Source organism: Macrotis lagotis, chromosome X (genome assembly GCF_037893015.1).
Source record: "Macrotis lagotis isolate mMagLag1 chromosome X, bilby.v1.9.chrom.fasta, whole genome shotgun sequence".
Taxonomy (NCBI): Eukaryota; Metazoa; Chordata; class Mammalia; order Peramelemorphia; family Peramelidae; genus Macrotis; species Macrotis lagotis.
The window spans coordinates 351,128,137-351,135,659 of record NC_133666.1 but is presented as its reverse complement, the minus strand read 5'-3'; the positions used below and the strand labels follow the sequence as shown (position 1 = coordinate 351,135,659).

Genomic DNA, 7,523 nt, shown 5'->3' with positions numbered 1-7,523 from the left:
ACCAAAAGTTGGTATTATGAAAAATCCAATAAAATTGATAAACCTCTGGTCAATTTGATTAAAAAAAAGAAGAGCGGGGTTGGGGTCGGGGGAGGCGGAGCCCAAGGACGGCCCAGCGGGGGCTGCGAGGCGTGTCCGGAGCCCGGGTGCAAGGAGAGGGGAGACCGAGGCCGGGGTGTGTGTGGTGGGGAGGGACTCGGCCAAGGTCACTCGGTGGGGCCGGAGGAAGGTCTCTTAAAGGAACAGGCCCCCTGGCCGAGCATCCCCTGGAGAGGGGGGCGGGAGCCCTAATTGAAGGATTTCCTCCCGACTCGCCAGCAGCGCCCTCCATGGAGCCCGGCCGAGTGCAGGAGCCGCAGCCCGAAGACCAGCCCTGGGACATGGTGTTGCTGCGCCTCTAACCGTGCACCCTGGACTCCGGGAGCCCCAACCCAGACGGGGTCCTCGCGGCCCCTCACACAGGCAGCTCCTTGAAGCACTCCACCACCCTGACCAATAGGCAGAGGGGAAATGAGATTTCAGCTCTGCCTGCCACCCTGGACTCTCTGTCCATCTACCAGCTTGTCGCTCAGGGAGAACTGACCCAGCTGAAAGAATATCTTCTTAAAGGTGACAACTTGGTGAACAAGCCTGATGAGCGTGGCTTCACCCCTCTGATATGGGCATCTGCTTTTGGAGAGATCGAGACTTTGCGCTTGCTGCTAGAATGGGGTGCTGACCCTCACATCCTGGCCAAGGAACGGCAGAGTGCTCTCTCATTGGCCAGCACTGGTGGCTACACAGATACTGTGGTCATGCTTCTGGAGCGGGATGTAGACATCAACAGCTATGACTGCAAAGGTGGGACTCAGCTGCTGTATGCTGTGAGGGGGAACCACATGAAGTGTGTGGAAGCTCTTCTGGCCAGAGGGGCTGACCTGACAACAGAGGTGGACTCAGGCTATACCCCAATGGATCTGGCTGTAGGCTTGGGCCACAAGAAGGTCCAACACGTGATGGAGAACCATATCCTTAAGCTTTTTCAGAACAAGCTGCTGTCAGAGTGAAGGGGCCTACGGACACAGAGGTCCTTTGCCTTTCGTCTGGTGCTCAAGAAGGCCAGCTCACTAAGAGGCCAGTTCTTCTATGCCTATAGCCAGGGAGAACAGGTCCAAGAGGAGGTCTCCCTTTTGCTATGGCTGAAGGCTGCATATCTTTCCCTGGCCACCCACAGAGATTTGGGGGGGAACCACACCAAGAACTCAGTGTCCAGTGATCCTGTCAGCATGGTACACAAGGGGCAAAACCCAAATGGAAGCAAGGCAGCTCCTCCCCTTCCCAGAACCACAGGAGGGACTGTGCTACTGGCTAATGATGTGCCCTGACTGGAACCATAGTTCGCCTTCCCGCTCCATCCAGCCTTGCTGGCTCCTCTACTACCCCAGCACCAGCCATCCTGGTCACCCCTCCCTGCTTCCCCAGCCCATGAAATGGGAACAAAAACCAATAAAAACCAGCTGCTACCCCCCCCAAAAAAGAAGAAGAAAACCAAATTGGTAGTATCATGAATGAAAAAGGTGAACTCACCACCAATGAGGAGGAAATTAAAGTAATAATTCAAAATTATTTTGCCCAACTTTATGCCAATAAATTTGATAATCTAAGTGAAATGGATGAATATTTACAAAAATATAAGTTGCCCAGGTTAAATGAAGAAGAGATTAAATACCTAAACAACCCTATCTCAGAAAAAGAAATTCAACAAGCCATTACTAAACTCCCTAAAAAAATCTCCAGGGCCTGATGGATTCACAACTGAATTCTACCAAACATTTAAGGAACAATTGGTTCCAATCCTCTATAAAGTCTTTGGAAAAATAGGGAAAGATGGAATTCTGCCTAACTCTTTCTATGAAACCAATATGGTACTGTTACCTAAACCAGGAAGAGTTAAAACAGAGAAAGAAATTTATAGACCTATTTCCCTGATGAATATAGATGCAAAAATCCTAAATAAAATCTTAGCAAAACAATTACAACAAGTCATCACTAGGATAATACATTATGATCAAGTAGGATTTATTCCAGGAATGCAGGGTTGGTTCAATATTAGGAAAAATGTTAGTATACTCAATTATATCAGCAACAAACCTATCAGAAATCATATGATCATATCAATAGATGCTGAAAAATCTTTTGACAAAATACAGCATCCATTCCTATTAAAAACTCTAGAGAGTGTAGGAATAAATGGACTGTTCTTTAGAGTAATTAGCAGTATCTATCTCAAACCAGCAACAAGCATTATATTCAATGGGGAGAAGCTAGGGGCATTCCCAGTAAGATCAGGGGTGAAACAAGGGTGTCCATTATCACCACTACTATTCAATATTGTATTAGAAATGTTAACATCAGCAATCAGAGAAAAAGAAATTAAAGGAATTAGAATTGGGAAGGAAGAGACAAAACTCTCACTCTTTGCAGATGACATGATGGTCTACCTAGAGAATCCCAAGAAATCATGTAAAAAACTACTGGAAACAATTAGCAATTTTAGCAAAGTTGCAGGTTATAAAATAAACCCTCATAAATCCTCAACTTTTCTATATATGTCTAGCAAGAAACAGCAGGAAGAGCTAGAAAGAGGAATCCCATTTAAAGTAACCTCAGACAATATAAAATATTTGGTAGTCTATTTGCGAAGACAGACTCAGAATCTTTTTGAAAAACAATTATAAAACACTTCTCACACAAATAAAATCAGATTTAAATAACTGGGCAAATATCAACTACTCATGGATAGGTAGAGCTAATATAATAAAAACGACAATTCTACCAAAACTAAACTATCTGTTTAGTTCCCTACCAATCAAAATTCCAAAAATTACTTTAATGACTTAGAAAAAATTCTAAGTAAATTCATATGGAGAAATAAAAAAGTCAAGAATTGCCAGGAGCTTAATGAAAAAAAGTGCCAACGAATGTGGCTTAGCCCTACCCAATCTAAAATTATATTATAAAGTATCAGTCATCAAAACTCTTTGGAATTGGCTAAGAAATAGAGTGGTGGAACAGTGGAAAAGACTAGGTGTAAAAGCAGGAGATGATTTTAGTAATCTGCTGTTTGATAAACCCAAAGATTCTGGGCATTGGGATAAAAACTCCCTCTTTGATCAAAATTGCTGGGATAATTGGAAGTTAGTATGGAAGAAACTTAGATTAAACCAACACCTCACACCCTTTACCAAGATAAGATCCAAATGTTTACAGGACATAGACATAAAAAACAATACCATAAGCAAATTAGAAGATCAAGGACTAGTCTACCTGTCAGATCTATGGAAAGGGGAACAGTTTATGACTAAGAAAGAGTTGGAGAACATCACCAAAAACCAATTAGATGATTTCAATTACATTAAATTCAAAAGCTTTTGCACAGATAAAACCAATGTAACCAAGATCAAAAGAAATGTAGTAAATTGGGAAACAATCTTTACAACTAATGATTCTGACAAAGGACTCATTTCTAAAATATACAGAGAAATGAGTCATATTTTTAAAATGGCAAGCCATTCCCGAATTGACAAAAATATGCAAAGGCAATTTACAGATGAAGAGATGAAAGCAATCCATAGCCATATGAAAAAATGCTCTAAATCATTAATTATTAGAGAAATGCAAATTAAAGCTTCTCTGAGGCACCACTTCACACCTCTCAGATTGGCCAGTATGACCAGGAAGGGTAATGATCATTGTTGGAAGGGATGTGGGAAATGTGGGACACTATTACACTGTTGGTGGAGCTGTGAACTCATCCAACCCTTCTGGAGAGCTATTTGGAACTTTGCCCAAAGGGCACGAAAAATGTGCATACCCTTTGACCAGCAATACAACTACTGGGTCTATACTCTGAAGAGATGATGACAAAGGCTAAAAACATTACTTGTACAAAAATATTTATAGCATCCCTGTTTGTGGTTGCAAAGAATTGGAAATCCAGTAAATGTCCTTCAATTTGGGAATGGCTTAGCAAACTGTGGTATATATATATATATATATGTCATGGAACACTATTGTTCTATTAGAAACCAGGAGGGATGGGATTTCAGGGGAAACCTGGAGGGATTTGCATGAACTGATGCTGAGTGAGATGAGCAGAACCAGAAGAACACTGTACATCCTAACAGCAACATGGGAGTGATGTTCATCCTTGAAGGACTTGCTCATTCCATCAGTGCAACAATCAGGAACAATTTGGGGCTGTCTGCAAAGGAGAGTACCATCTGTGTCCAGATAAGGAGCTGTGGAGTTTGAGCAAAGTGCAAGGACTATTCCCTTTAATTTAGAAAAAAAAAAACCAAATAGCTTATTGTCTGATCTTGTTACCTCTTAGACTTCTCTTCTCTTTAAGGATGTGATTTCTCTCTCATCACACCCAATTTGAATCAAGGTACAACATGGAAACAAAGTAAAGACTGACAGACTGCTTTTGGTGTGGGGGAGGTGGGAGGGAAGCAAGATTGGGGGAAAATTGTAAAACTCAAATAATATCTTTAATAAAAATAAATAAAAAAAAGAGAGGTAGAGAAAAAACTGGGAGGAAAAATGTGAGTGATGTAGAAAAATCATGAAAAGCAAGTCAGCAACTTGGTGAAAGAAATACAAAGAAATACAAGAAATACAAGAAATACAAGAAATACAAAAAAATACAAGAAATACAAACAAATAATACGTTAAAAACCAACTTAGACCAAATGGAAAAAGCTACCCAAAAGGCAAATGAGGACAATGCCTTAAAAATATTTGGCCTGATAGAATAGGAGATAAAAAAAACTCTCTGAAGAAAACAATTCCTTCAAATGCAAATGGAACTAAAGGAAGTTGATGACTTTTCAATAACTCAGGAAGAAATTGTAACAAAAAATGAGAGGTAAATATGAAATATCTCATTGGCAAAACAACTGATATAAAAATAGATCCAAAAGAGATAATTTAAAAAATTATTGGGCTACCTGAAAGTCATGACCAAGAAAAGTTCCTATATTTCATTTTTTTCAAGATATAATACAGCAAAATTGCCCTGAGATCCTAGAAGCAGAGGGTAAAATAGAAATAGAGGGAATTCACAGATCACATCCTGAAAGAGATCTGAAAAGAAAAACTTCCAGGAATATTATAGTCCAACTCCCAAGCTCCCAAGTCAAAGAGAAAATACTAAAACCTGCCAGCTACCTAGCTCAGTTTTTCCTTTAAATGTTAAAGCTTTTCTTGAGTAAACTGGAATAAAGAAACACAGTAATAGATGAGTACTATTTCCAATTTGTATTTACTAAATATTCATCTCACCATTATTTTATAACCACATTTATCCTTCCTCTATTCTTCATAAATATCTTAAATTCAGACTGATTTGGCCACAGAAAGATTATTATAAACATATAAAGAGTGAAAATGTAGTTTCTATAGCAATAAGAAATTCTTTCAGTCTCTTATTGATTGAGTTCATTTTACAAGCTTGTACATTTTCCCCTTTGAAATGTGGAATTGCATATTATAGTGATGGATATAAGAAATGGCTGACAGACAGAGCAGGAAACCAATTAAGTATGTATTTTCTGAAAATTTGACCTTTTTAGTACTATATTAGCTTGGTTGATTGAATAGTAAAGCTGTAAAATTATACACAACTACTTAAATGAAACAAGATTTTGGAGCTTTTTCTACTAGTTTTTTTATGACAAGTTCAATTAGGTTTATATGAACTAGTTTTGTAATTATTAAACTTGCACATAAATAGATGACTTATTGCTTACACTATACCTACATACATGTGTGTACACACATTTTTCTTTTTATGTGGTACAGTGGGTAAAACACTAACCTTGAAGTCAAAAAGGAATGGATCAAATATTTTCTCAGACACTCACAATCTGTATGAGTCTTAGCAAAACAATTAATCTTTCTCAGAGTTAGTATCTTCATCTATTAAATGGGAATTATATAATAATACAAATACTATAAGGTTGATGTGATCATAAAATAATGGGTAAAGTACTTTAAAACATAAAAACATTATAAATGATGGGTATTTTGCTACTAAACTCAAAAAGTTAATATATCTGCATTAGATCTAGAAAATATCACTTCCACCATCTTTTCACCTTTAGCTGTTATTAACTCATATCAAAAGTTGAGAAGAGGAAGATACCTTAAGAGAACACCTAGTTTACTTTTCTCAAGTTACAGATGAGGAAACTAAGATAAGAAATTAAAATGACTTGTCCCATGTCATTAGAGCATCTAACTAGGTAGGATTCAAACTTCTGAATCCAATTCCAGTATGATTTCTGCTATGCTATATTGCCTTCTTTTGTCTGTTGTTCACTAAGTCCTAGCTAGTCTTGTTTTGACTTCTATCTCATGATCCCTGCTTAGTCAGAGAAGATTTGCAGGATGGCTACGAGCATGAAGACCTTGAAAATGCATTTGTCTACTTTTTTAGGGCAGTTGGCAGCTCACTGGATAGAATACTGGACCTTGAGATAAGACTAATGATCAATTTTTTCCTGAGGCACTTACTAGCTGTGTCACTTAGCCTCTGTTTGCTTTAATTTACTAGAGAAGGAAATATTAAACCACTTCAGTGTCTTTGTCAAGAAAACTAAGTACATGGTTACAAAGAGTCAGACAGAACGGAACAACAGTACTCTCTTTTGGGGAAGTTAGTACTACTTTTACAAGAATTAATCTTTAAAGCATTGTTTAAAATCATCAGATGTAGTGAAATTTTAAAAGGTATGTAAAAGGGACCCATTAAAATGGGCAAAGGAATGAAAAGGAAAGAAAAAAACAGGACATCAAGAGACAATTAGTAGTTTGATGCTCTGGAACAGAGATGACATTTCATTTGTAATCCATTTGAAGTTCTGTTTGAGTTTTAATAATGGACATGGGATTTGTCAATCCAAATTAAATTTCATAATGATTTCCTGTAATCTAAGGATCTACAATCTACTGAAAACTGAAATTGAGAAATTTAATCATGAGGGTTCAAGTTTGCATTTTTATAGTGTTTCTTTGTTTGGGGGGGGAATATATGAGTTCTATCAATCAGTATTTTGTAGAAAATCATAAGAGGAGGGAAGGTTTAGCTGCTTGTCTGCCACAGCTGGTTGAAGAATAAAATAATTGACACTTGGATATTAATAATAATTTGTAGTTCCTCAGTCCTTTATTTTCTCTACTTTTTTCAAAATTCTTTCATTTGAATTATTTTAAGAGATAAAATTCCTATAGATATAATATATAAGAAACATATTAACACAAGAGGAAAATCCCAATACTTTAGTTTTCAAAATGATGAGTTCTTCATCAAATCACTCCTGAGATCAATTTATTTGTTTTTTTTTTGCTATTACCACAGGGACCTTTTAAAAATGTAATTTCTCTTTCATCTTGCGAATATTGTGTCCACCTTTATCACTTATGCGTCAGCAGTAAGAAAATTCCATTTCCAATTACAATCTTTCTGTACACATTATGGA

The 7,523-nt window shown here is 37.6% G+C and overlaps 1 pseudogene; it reads left to right on the top strand.

The window, feature by feature from the left end:
• Nucleotides 1-329: 329 nt before the first annotated feature.
• Nucleotides 330-1,093, top strand: LOC141499107 (DNA-binding protein RFXANK pseudogene; annotated as a pseudogene).
• The last annotated feature ends 6,430 nt before the right edge of the window (nucleotides 1,094-7,523 follow it).